Genomic DNA, 12,949 nt, shown 5'->3' with positions numbered 1-12,949 from the left:
TGTCAGATTTCAGATGTTCCACATCCTCCAGTTCAGAAATCCTACATTCTGTCTCTCGAAATCTACCATTGTAGGGTTCCATTGTTTTTTCATCTCTTCTACTGTGTCTTTCACTCCCATAAGTTCTGTGATTTGTTTTTTCAGACTTTCAGTTTCTTCTTTTTGTTCTTTCCTTGCCTTCTTTATATCCTCCCTCAATTCATTGATTTGGTTTTTGATGAGGTTTTCCATGTGTGTCCGTATATTATGAATTAATTGTTTCAGCTCCTGTATGTCATTTGAATTGTTGGTTTGTTCCTTTGACTGGGCCATATCTTCAATTTTCCTAGTGTGATTTGTTATTTTTTGCTGGTGTCTAGGCATTTAATTACCTTAATTAGTTTATTCTGGAGATTGCTTTCACTTCTTTTATCTAGGGTTTTCTTGCTGGATGAATTTATTGTCTATCTGTTCTTTGACATTCTGTTCAGCTTTATTTGGACCTTTAGCTTAAGTTTTGTTTAACAGAGGAGAATTTTTCAGTTCTTGTTTTCTTGTTTCTTGCCCTGCTTGTGTGGTGCCTTTCCCCCACACACACTTAGGAGGGTCTACTTAGATATTATAGACCCCAGCCAGATTTTCCCAGACCAAACTGGCCTCCTATCAGGAGGAAAGAGTCACCTGCATCGGTTTTCCCTGAGGGTGAGACCCAGCAGGTTGAAAGACTTTCCTGTGAAGTCTCTGGACTCTGTTTTTCTTATCCTGCCCTGTGTGTGGTGCTTGTCTGACTGCAGGTCCCACCAGCATAAGATGATTCAGTACCTTTAACTTTGGCAGACTCTCCCTTTTGGGTGTGTGGTGGAGACAGAGGAGAGGTTGTAGGCTGGTTTTAATGGCTTCAAATTACCAAGCGCTGGTGTCTGAGTTCCTTGATAGAGGGATTCCACCTGAGTTGGGCTTCACCCCTCCCCTGGGGAAGGCACAGGCTCCAGACAAGCCCCCAAAGGAGCTCACTTCTGCCTATGCCTGGGGCAGTTGCAGCCTGAAAAGTCCTGCCACTGTATCCAGAGGCAGTCAAGCCTTTGTAGATACACAGCCACAAAAACCTCTGTTTCCTTCTTTTTTTCCCCCCTTTTTCTGTTAGTCCTGCCCCCTTGGCGCCAGGGCAAAAATGAGCAACCTCCTCTTTGATCAGGTTCACCTAAGCTGGCGGCCTATTTTTAATAGTCAGAATTTGTTAATCAGTTCCACAATTGGCATTTGATTATGCCCAGTCCCTGCTGCTGGTAAAGTCCTTTCCTTTCCCCTCTGGGAAGCGGCCTGTGGGGGAGGGGCGCTGGCCCCCGCAGCTTTGGGAACTCACGGTTCAGGGGGGTGCTTGCAGCCAGTCCAGCTGGTCCACACTGGGGTACGCTGTGTGTCTGGTCACTGACGTGGCCCCAGCAGCTGTTCTGTACTGTTTCTGGTTATTTAGTAGTTGTTCTGGAGGACGAACTAGAGCGCGCACGTTGTTAAGCCGCCATCTTGATCCCTTGCTTAGCTGGGATCATCTTGACGATATCCAAGGGGTTCCCCCTGGGCACCAATATCAAGTCCAAGATCAGCAGTCTCATTCCAAGCCATCGGTTCTTTTCTGAAGAGAGAACTGGTCAGCTCAACCGAAAGCCATTTCTTATAATCTTGTGGCTTGTCCTCAGACATTCGGAACAAAACAGCAGCTGCAAATGTTGCCACACCTTCATTCCTAGAATGAAGTAACTCTGTCAGAGGACCTGTGGCTCCCTCAGCTTCAATAGCTTCTGCAGCCTCCTTGTCCTGAGCAAATTCACAGAGAACCCCTGCAGCTACTCTTTGGATATTTTCAATGGGAGAATAAAGCAGCTGCACAAACAGTGGAATGGTATTTAGTCCTCTGATTACAATTCAGTTGTGAACATCCCGAGCCAGGATGTGAAGTGCTCCAGTATAACTTTCAACTATTTCTTCCATGCGGACCCCCTCCACAAACTGCTGCTGTGTTCCACCCATGGATGTACGGTGCTGAGTGTCCTGATGTGCACGAACCAGCAACTGAACTAATCGTGGAATGGCACCCTGTTCACGCAAAGGTGCGTGATTTTCAGGACAAAGGGCAAGGTTTCAAATCAATCCAACAGTAGCCTTTATCAGAGGCCAATGGGATGGAGGATGTAGGAGTTTAACCACAACCGGTAATCCATAGTGAAGGCGAACAGCATTCTGGGCCATCTCTGCTTCCTGGTGTGGAGACCTGGTTTTGATTCCCAGTGCCTGAGCATGAGAAAAAAAAAATAATTATAAGCAGGTGAAGCATAGCTCTTATGCTTTATTTGTATAAAGACAGAAAGCCCCGTTTTTAAAGGGAGAGAGAATATGAACAAGCAATTCACAGAAACAAAACAAATAGGCAATCAACATGGAAAGTGTTTGACTTGTGCTCAAAGAAATGCAAATCAGAAAATTAATGGAATATCACTTTAAATTCATCAAATTGAGAAACATTTGAATGCAGATAATAATACCATGTGTTGAAAAGAATGGAGCCACCATTCTGGCAGTATTAGGCAAAATTAATTATGAATAGACCTTAGAAATCAGCAGTCCCATTTCAGAGTGGGTCCAGTTACCCCAGAGAAATTCTCAAGCAGATTCATAAGAGGAAATGCTGGAGGATATACAGCACTGTTCAGAATACAAAAGAATTGGAGGCAATCCTGGTGCCTAGAAGAAAATATGGTGTGTGGGCTGCAAATGTGTTTATAAGCAATCAGAAATAATGAATTAGGTTTACACATAATATGGATCGTTTTGTTAAAAATACTGAAGTATTTTTTTTTTAAAAAGGTAGGAAAAAGAGTGAGACCTTTAATATATAATGCATATATGATTTTTATAAAGCCCATCAGGGATAAAACAAAGCCAAGTTTATCAACTTACTGCAGCAAAAGGGACTTCTCATCATAGGAAACATGGGCGTTACACCAAATAAAGAAAAAGACAGGGTTATTATAGGATATTGAGGAAAGGTAGAGGCAAGGTAAAGTTTAAATGAAGCCATAATTTGATAGGCTCAAATTAAACAGGACTGTGTATAAAGGGGTGAACATCTGGTCTGGGCTGAGAAGCAGACTCAGGGGCCTGTTTCCTTGGAAACTACTAAATTATGATAAACATGGACTATTGAGTCCAAAAACCCCTTATCTGAAGCTATGCACCTGCTGCTTCTCTGAATCAGATCCTCCAGGCAGAAGTGGAATGTTTTATACTGTACAATTCCATTTATATGAAACATCCATAACATGGAAATCCCTAGAGATCGAAAGCAGATTAGTGGTTGCTAGGGACTGGGGGAGGGGGAAATGGTCAGCAAGTGCTAATGGGTATGGATGGAGTCTTTTTGGGGGTGACGAAAATTTTCTGGAACTAGACAGTGGTGGTAGTTACAAAACATTGTGAATGTACTTAATGGCACTGAGCTGTACATTTTTAAATAGTTTAAATGGCAAATTTTATGTTGTATGTTTTACCCTAATAAAAACAGAGAGAAAAAATTAGAATGTTTCTGTCTTATTGATAAGATCTCAAACAACAATGTTTCTGATAATCTATGATTTTAGAGAACAAAATTTCTCAGCACTATTTCCTTTTGTTGATTAAGAAAGCAATTTTTACAAGATCCCAATTGAAAAAATACACAAGACCCCACATATTTCAAAAATACACACGTATCACACATTACAGCCAAAAGCTGAACATCAGTGGAAATAGAGAAGCTGCCACACGAATTGCCATGTGACAAACTGAGGACAACAGTTCACCGACAGCTGGACCCAGAAACCATGGAGTGTGGGGAGGAAGCATCATCTTGATGACATCTTCATCTGGACTGTCTGTTGGCCTCAAAACCATAAGCTAATATATTCCCATTGTTTAAGCCAAACTGTTTCACAGCATGTGCTTGACCAGCATAGGAAACTTAAACAGTTTTTAGTTTTTCTAGCTTTTTAAATTTTTGCTCAATACAAAATAACAGAGTGAATGAAATCCACAAATTAAATGTGGAATTCCCTCTGCAGTGTAGGGCCAACTCCACCATCCCTGAGTGTACCATAGACACTCAAACAGGCCTCAGTCTTATTGTTGAGGTATTGCTGAGATAATGTGGCTCTCTAATTTGTAGACACTCCAGGTCTTATTCTTCTATACTCTCTTCACTCTCCTCAGCTGAGTATTCCTGAATTCCCAGAAAATGCTCATCAGATTTTCTCTTCCTCACCCAGAGGCCCTCAAGATGGCAGATTATCTTTATCTTCCACTATTGTATACTCAATTTTAAATAACACTGTCTCACAGCTGAAGTCAAAGTCTTCAAAACGTTATTGATGGGAGGCAATGCTGGCTCAGAGGCGGAAGACCTGGATTCAATTCTCAGTGCCTGCCCATGAAAAAAAAAAAAATGCTCTTGGAGCAGAACACCCAACCAACTTGTTCTGGTTTGCTAGCTGCCAGAATGCAACACACCAGAAACAGATTGGCTTTCAATAAAAGGGGATTTATTTAGTTAATGCATAGTTTTTCAGAGGAAAGGCAGCTAACTTTTCACTGAGGTTCTTTCTTACGTGGGAAGGCACAGGGTGATCTCTGCTGGCCTTCTCTCCAAGCCTCTGGGTTCCGACAACTTTCCCAGGGGTGATTTCTTTCTGCATCTCCAAAGGCCTGGGCTGAGCTGCAAGTGCTGAGATGAGGTATGCTGAGCTGCTTGGGCTGTGCTACATTGCACTCTCTCATTTAAGCACCAGCCAATTAAGTCAAAGGTCATTCATTGCAGCAGGCACGCCTCCTAGCCGACTGCAGATGTAATCAGCAACAGATGAGGTTCACGTACCATTGGCTCATGGCCACAGCAACAGAACTGGGTGCCTTCACATGGCCAAGTTGACAACTGAATCTAATTATCACACAACCCATCCCTGATCTTCCAATGTGCATATTGTCTGCAGTCAGACATCTATATTCATGATTTGCCCTTGCCACAGTGCAGGTTAGAATTGACATAATTCCCAGTAGGGCCACTTTCCTTTGACCCATCCCCTTGCCTAAATAGTTCTTTAGGGAATGTAAACTAATACTACCATTAGCTTAAACCAAACACTGTTAAGAAGGTAAAACTTCTTTCCTACTAACTCATAGGATAGGATAAAAAGCTATCCTACTAACACATGCATATTAATTAATATTCCCTGAACACACACTAAAGCATTTGAATGGACCACAATAAAAGTTCAAACGGTAAATTCCAGAACAGAAAACAAATTACTTTTCAATTATATGCTTCACCACAAAGTTGGCTCATTAATAAAAACAATGAAGAATGAACTATTTTGTTTTTACATGAGGAAGAACAAAGGAATATCATTACTGCAGGGTGCTGAAAACAGATGGTAATTAATATTTTAAAATTTTAACTTATGTGTGAGACTAAAGCAAAAAATGTTTATTTGGTACAAAATTTATATTTTGACTCGTGCATTTCCTAATATAACTTATGTAGACAGCTTAATTGAACACCAGAAGTACATGGAACCTTGAGTACGGCATGAGATTTTTGTTGGTTTGTCCAGAGTGATGCCCCAATAAATCCCAGAGTGATTTGAATAGTGAATAAAAAAGTATTTGCAAAGTCCCCTTCGGGGAATGGTGAGAAAGGAGGAAAATTCAACTTCCCCAAGTTGAATTCTTGATATTCTCACAAGCAGTGTGGACAGACAAAACTATAGGCTGAGCCCCCAATCTTGGGGGTTGTTCATATGAAACTTTACCCCACAAAAGATAGGTCAAGCCTACTTAAAATTAGGCCTAAGAGTCACCTGCAAGAGAACCTCTTTTGTTGCTCAGATGTAACCTCTTTCTCCAGCCAACACAACAAGCAAACTCACCACCCTCCTCCTGTCTATGTGGGACATGACTCCCTGGGGGTGTGGACCTTCCTGGCAATGTGGGACAGAAATCCTAGAATGAGCTGAGACTCAGCATCAAGGAATTGAGAAAAACCTTCTCGACCAAAAGGGGGAAGAGTGAAATGAGACAAAATAAAGTGTCAATGGCTGAGAGATTCCAAACAGAGTTGAGAGTTTATCCTGGAGGTTATTCTTACGCATTAAGTAGATATCACCTTGTTAGTCAAGATGTAATGGAGAGGCTGGAGGGAACTGCCTGAAAATCTAAGAGCTGTGTTCCAGTAGTCATGTTTCTTGAAGATGATTGCATAATGATATAGCTTTCACAGTGTGACTGTGTGATTGTGAAAACCTTGTGTCTGATGCTCCTTTTATCTACCTTATCAACAGATGAGTAAAGCATATGGAATACAAATAAATAATAGGGGGAACAAATGTTAAAATAAATTTAGATTGAAATGCTAGTGATCAATGAAAGGGAGGGGTAAGGGGTATGGTATGTATGAATTTTTTTCTGTTTTCTTTTTATTTCTTTTTCTGAATAGATGCAAATGATCATGATGATGAATATGCAACTATGTGGTGATATTGTGAATTGATTATATATGTAGAATGGAATGATCAAAAGTTAAGAAAGTTTGCATTTGTTTGGTGTTTATTGGTATTTAAAAAGAAAAAAATTAATAAAAAAGGATTAACTATTTAAAAACAAGATATTTTTTCTTGATAATAGGTAAGTAGATAGGAAGCAATATCACACACACATACATATGTGCATGCACACACAAGGTTGAGGCAGAAGGAAGCTCCTCATGCTAAGGTTCTAGATAGACTCTAAATAATAGTGAACGTAGTTTACTGTGAGCCAAAATCTGTTCTAAGTTTTGTACTTCTATTAACCCATTTAACCTTCAAAACAACTCTATTTGAGGTAGTAATTATTTTTTTTTAACTTCTCCAGAGGAGGAAACTGAGACATAGTAGTCCTTCACCTGCCCTAGATCATTGTGAGTGCAAAGATTTTCCAAGGTCAGATATTTCAAAGGATTCACCACATTCCACAGAGCATGCTTCCATAGAGCTTTATATAAAAGCAGAAGATGCAGTGCTACAAGAAGAGGAGAATGCAGACAAGCACTGGGGGGCCTAGAGACATCCTGTGAGCACATTTACTATTGGCACAAGAATCTCACCACACTCTGTGAAAGGAATTTTGACTTTGGGAGAGTTCAACAGCAAAAGTTCTCCGTGAGAGTCTCTCATGCCTCTAGCCACATAATGAAGACAAGCTGACTAACCAGCTAGGTCACTTGAAAACCATCAGTGAAAAAAGTGACCCTTGGGGTTGCCAGGGGAGTTTTGCACTTTAAACACTACATCATAAATCTCACTGCCCTTATCTTGGCCAAAAGTGAAAAACCCAACATCTAGGGAGAAAACTTGAGTTTTTCCAGTTCAATTGTAAATCAACTCTATCCTCCACTATTATTCTACAACTAGCTGTAAATAAAGAACTAGGATTAAAACCCAGGCACTCTGGCTCAATCAGACTTCCTCTCAAAATCTCACACATCATAGGACTTTATTTCTTCCCCTACTACTGCTAACCCATGTCTCTTTTTTCTTGACTCCTTTAGCCCATGTTCATTATCCATGTCACTAATCAATAAGTGTTCTGATGACTACCTGGCTAATGGCTGATGCATAGTATCTGAAAGTTCTTCTCCCACCCACACTGGATCTTACCTCAGTAATCAATCTCCAAAGGTATAGTGCAGTCTGAACTGGTTTAAAGGGATAGATCCTGGAAAAGATCTCCAAAGAAGAAAAAAGAAAGCAAGGAGTTACTCAGGAGTTCTATATTTCAAACATTAAAGGGATAAAGAAGCTAAAGAAAGTCTCTGATAGAAGTAAAATTTTTCTGTGGACCAAAGTGTTTATGTCAAAAAGCAATTTCCTCTAACTTATGGAAGTCATCACCAAGTGTTATTTGCTCAAAATTGATTACAAAAACGTCTCATATTTCTTTCATCTGTGGCCCTCAAAACACAGCACAACCTATAAAGCTTGTCTGAAAAAATGTCCAGTTCTGCTTCACATTATCAGATTGTTTCAGTTAATTTTTGCTAACAAAAACTTAGTGATTTAAAGTAACCATTTATTTTACTCATGATTCTAGCGGTTGCAAATTTGCTCTGTGTTCAGCTGATGGTTCTTCTGTAGAGCTAACTCATGCTCTATAGTCAGCTGATGGATTGGCTGGGAGTTGACTGGTCTAGGACAGCTTCAGATGGAACAGTTTATCTCTAATCCATGTGGTCCCTCATCCTCCAACAGTTTAGCCCAGACTTGGAGGCTGCACAGTGTTCCACAGGGAGAAAGAGCAGAAGTGAGCAGGGTTCCTGATGTCTATGCTCAGAAATGGCACATCATTACTTATGCCACACTCTGTTAGCCAAAGTAAGTCACAAGACCAGCTCAGATTCAAGGGATGAAGAAATAAAATCCATTTCTTGATAACAGAACTGCAAAGTCACATTGCAAAAGGTGTGGTTACAGGGATGCAAGGGTAGTTCAGTGGTAGAATTGTCACCCGCCACGCAGGAGACCCGGGTACAGTCCTGGCCCATGCACTTCCTCTCCCCTAAAAAAAAAAATCAACAAATGATGTTTCAATAAGGGGACAGTCACATGGAAAAAGAATGAAATGTGACCCCCAACATACAGCATACAAAAAGAAAAGAGTGGTTAAAGAGAATGTGAAGGATTGCCACCAGTTTTGCAATCTACCACCCAGATGGGTTTTTCAGATAGAATTCAGGACACCCAGTTAAGGAATAATTTTTTAGCGCAAGTATGTCTCATGTAATATTTGGGACATGCCTATACTAAAAAATTACTGCTTCCTGAAATCCAAATTTAACTGGGCATCCTACATTTTTATTTGCTAAATTTGGTAACCCTGCACATAGACTATATCAAAAATAAGCAATATCTTTATCTAAAAAAAGACAGAGAGAAACTTGAACTAGAAATCACTTTTGAAGTATACAACTACAATAAATGTTGTAATAGAATAAAACAAAAGCTCTAAGAATACCCAAGGGAAAAGAGTAACGTGGTTCCCTCTCCGTATTCCTGGGACCAACTTTGGTTTAACACTGACATTAAATAATGCTAGAACAATATATAACAGACTTTGTTTCATTTCCGTTATGCATTAGAGGAAAAATTCCTACATAGAACACTAATAACAAGATAAGAATCTATGCTTTCTGTAACTTGGACCTTTCCTATATTTACAGTAATTCTTTTACCTTCCTAGGAGGAATTTTTAAAATCTTAAACAATAGTTTTCATTATGCTGTTCTGGAATTTATTATTTCTGATCACACTTGAAATTCATGTTTGAAGTACTTTATCTATACAGTGGAGTAAAAATTGATGCTTTCCTCTATGAGTTTTATGACTAGCTGTATTTTTCCTGCTATAACTTGTGACTAGAAGTGTTGGTGCAAAGGTCAGATAAATGTGCATCATTAAGCAATACAATCTGACATTTCAAGGCAATAACTCCCTTGGATGAGGAAAAGGAGGATACCTGAGAGGTCACAGCCCCTCTTACTATCCCTTTACACCTCGAGTCGTCTCTTCCCCCTACATACAGTGGCACTGCTATAAATTTATGAAAACCCCCTCTCCTGGGAAGCCTAACTAATAGAGGATTCAGAACTTACTGCATGTTAATGGTTATTAACCTGGCTTGTGATGAGATTCCTTGAATTCAGCTTTAAGTGACATCAAGCTCTGTTGTTTATACCAGAACAATAGACTTAAAAAAGAACTTAGAGATCTCTACTCCAAGCCCCTATCTCACAGAAGACAATCCAGGATCCTGTGCTCAGGATCATAGTACAGCAGAGTCCTAGGTAAAAAACAACACACTGAGAGTGGTGCCACAGTGGCTCAGTGGCAGAATTCTCGCCTGCCATTCTGGAAACCCAGGTTCAATTCCCGGTGCCTGCACGTACAAAAAATAAATAAATAAATAAAAACAATACTATATTGCTTTTCAGACATGATGATCATGGAATGACTTGATAAAAATAGTATCCACCAAAATAAAGGCTTCTTTTTGAAATAAATACAATTTCCAGGATTTCATGCGATCAATAATTGAGTCTATGTTAGGACCATATTGATGTCCCAAATCTGGAATTAATTTCAGATTTAACTTGTCCTTCAGAAAGGATTAACTCCAGATTTCACTAAAACGGGAATGTAAAAGATTAATATAGTTTAAACTTTATTAACACATTTATAAAAGTGAGTAAAGTGATTGGGTTATGAATTAAAAGAGATATTACAAACACCATTCATCTTCTTATACTAACAATGTTCCCCAACCTCCCCTTACTTTCCTACTTCATCCCCTTGCCAATGTCATTTTCTTTACCTGGAAGGCTCTTCCGCTCTCTTCGTATTATAAAACCCTATGCAGGGTGGTGTGATGGTGGCTCAGTGGCAGAATTCTCACCTGCCACGCCAGAGACCCAGATTAGATTCCTGATGCCTGCCCATACAATAATTTAAAAAAAAGTGCTATGCAACCATCAGAGCCCAGGTGAAATGCTAAACCTTCCAGGAAGCTCTCCCTTATCTTCCCATTCACTGCTCCGTACAGTGAATAGAAATTCTCCCCACTCTAAGCTTCAGTATTTTCTCATATAAACTAACATCTAGCAAGTGCCTACCAAATGCTAAATTCTCTACTATTCTCTGGGACTACAGCAGCGAAAAAAACAGTTGAAAATGCCTGATGTCTGGGAGTTCTCATTCTAGTCATGAAGGGGGACAAGAAAAAAAATGAATAAATAAAATGTAAAGGGGTTCATATATGAAATGAATATAAGTGCTATGGAAAACAAACAAACAAACAAATTTTCCAGAAGCAGGAACAGCAAATACAAAAGGCCCAAGATAGGAACATCTAGACATATTCAAGTAAGAGCAAGGAATCCCATGTGGTTGGTGTAGAATGGCCAAGGGGAAGAGTGTTAGGAAAGAAAGTATAGAAAATAAGGAGCAGGAGAGGAAGGCCATCCCATGCAGGTCTTTTATTTTGAGTAAGGAGCATCAGTGAAAGATTTTGAGCATAGGAATGACATGATCTGACTTATGTTTTAAAAGGTATGTTCCAAAAAGCTTTTGGTAATGGATAGTGGTGATGTTAGCACAATATTGTAAACATAATTAACAACACTGAAAATATGTATTGGAATATAGTGAAAAGGGGAAATTTTAGGTTGTATATATGACAAAAACAAAAAACAAAAAACCCGCACAAAAACCCAGTAGAATGCTCCTGCTGCTATATGGAAAACAGACAGCAGGAGGACAAGGACATAAGCAAAGAGCAGTTAGGCAGCTTTTGTAATAATCCTGGTGAGGGTTGATCATGGCTCAGACCAGAGTGGTAACAGTGTGATGCAGATGAGAATGGGAGAACCAGGTTCTGGAAGAACAATCAAGACTTTAGTTTAGCACATGCTAAATTTGAAATGCCTATAAGATACCCAACGGGAGAAGTAAAAAAGTTACTTCGGGGGTATAAGGGTAGTTCAGTGGTAGAATTCTTGCCTGCCATGCGGGAGACTCGAGTTCTATTCCCAGTGCATGCACTTCCCCAAACAAACTAACATAAATTCAATAATTGGTGCTGCAATAAAAAGGATACTCACATGGAAAAAGAATGAAATGTGACCCCCGCCATATACATATACACACACACAAAAAAAGTTAGATATACATGTCTGGAGCTCAAGCAAGAAAGATCTAGGCTGGAGATAAAAATTCCTAAATCATCAGTATTTGGGTGGTATTTAAAGTTACAGAGTAGATGAATAATAGGGGGAACAAATGTTAAAATAAATTTAGATAGAAATGCTGGTGATCGGTGAGGGGGACAGGTGGGGAGTATGGTATGTATGAATCTTTTTGTTTTTTTTAATTTCTTTTTCTGAATAGACGCAAATGTAACAAGAAAATAAATAAATAAAGTTAGAAAGTAAGTGAGATTCCTCAAGGAAATGAATCTATGAGATGGAAGAGATGAAGGAGAAAATAGCAAAGATTGAAAAGAGTAGCCAGTGAAAATGTTTCAAGGGAAAGGATAGTGAACAACTATATCAAATGCCTACTGTTGGATTTAGCAATATAGAGGGCACTGAATCCAAAAGAAGTACCACTTTGTTTGAATGCTAGGGGCAAAGGTTGGATCAGAGTAAATGTAAAAGAAAATTGAAAAAAAGAAATTGAGTCTGTGGGTAATCCACCCTTTTGAGGGGGGTTGCAATAAAGATGATCAGAGAAATGGGATAGAAATAGGGATTTTTTTTAGATAGGTTTTAAGATGATATAGATAAAAGCATGGTTGTATATTGATGGCAATAATCTAGTAGAGAGGGAAAAAGTAATAAGGCAGCAAAGAGAGGGGAGAATTGCTAGAGCAATGCCTGGGAGTAAAAGAGAAATGGGATCCAAGGACACAAGTGGGAACTTTAGCCTTAAATAGCAGCCTGGACAATTCATCTGCAGTAATAGAAGGGAAGGCACAGATGCTAAGAGGTGAATAGATGCAGTAGTGGGAGCTTATGGATGTTCTCTTCTGACTCAATGAAAAAAAATAGCAAGATAAACAGTTGAGAGTGAGGCGGGAGCAAAAGTTGGAGCTCAGAGGAGAATAAGAGCCTGAATTGTCCAGGAAAATGTAATATGATTACTAGGTGCCATAAAGGCTCACGTAAGGCTTGTTATCATGAACTTAAATTGAGACCAGGCAGTGTAGTTTCATGTTTTTCTCCTTTCACATTGAGCTGCATAGATATAAGCAGTGTAGACAAGTGGATTTAGACAGCATTTTCCCAAGTTGATTCCGTGAAGCAACAGAAGGTTAAGGGACTAAATATTGTATACAAGTGAGTGATTATAATGAC

At 39.4% G+C, this 12,949-nt stretch overlaps 1 pseudogene; it reads right to left on the bottom strand.

Moving 5' to 3' along the window:
* Positions 1-1,415: 1,415 nt before the first annotated feature.
* Positions 1,416-3,906, bottom strand: LOC143686836 (catenin beta-1 pseudogene; annotated as a pseudogene).
* Between the last annotated feature and the right edge of the window lie 9,043 nt (positions 3,907-12,949).

Source organism: Tamandua tetradactyla, chromosome 6 (genome assembly GCF_023851605.1).
Source record: "Tamandua tetradactyla isolate mTamTet1 chromosome 6, mTamTet1.pri, whole genome shotgun sequence".
Classification (NCBI taxonomy): domain Eukaryota; kingdom Metazoa; phylum Chordata; class Mammalia; order Pilosa; family Myrmecophagidae; genus Tamandua; species Tamandua tetradactyla.
Note: the sequence above shows the minus strand (reverse complement) of the source record. Positions and strands in the feature narration are given on the sequence as shown.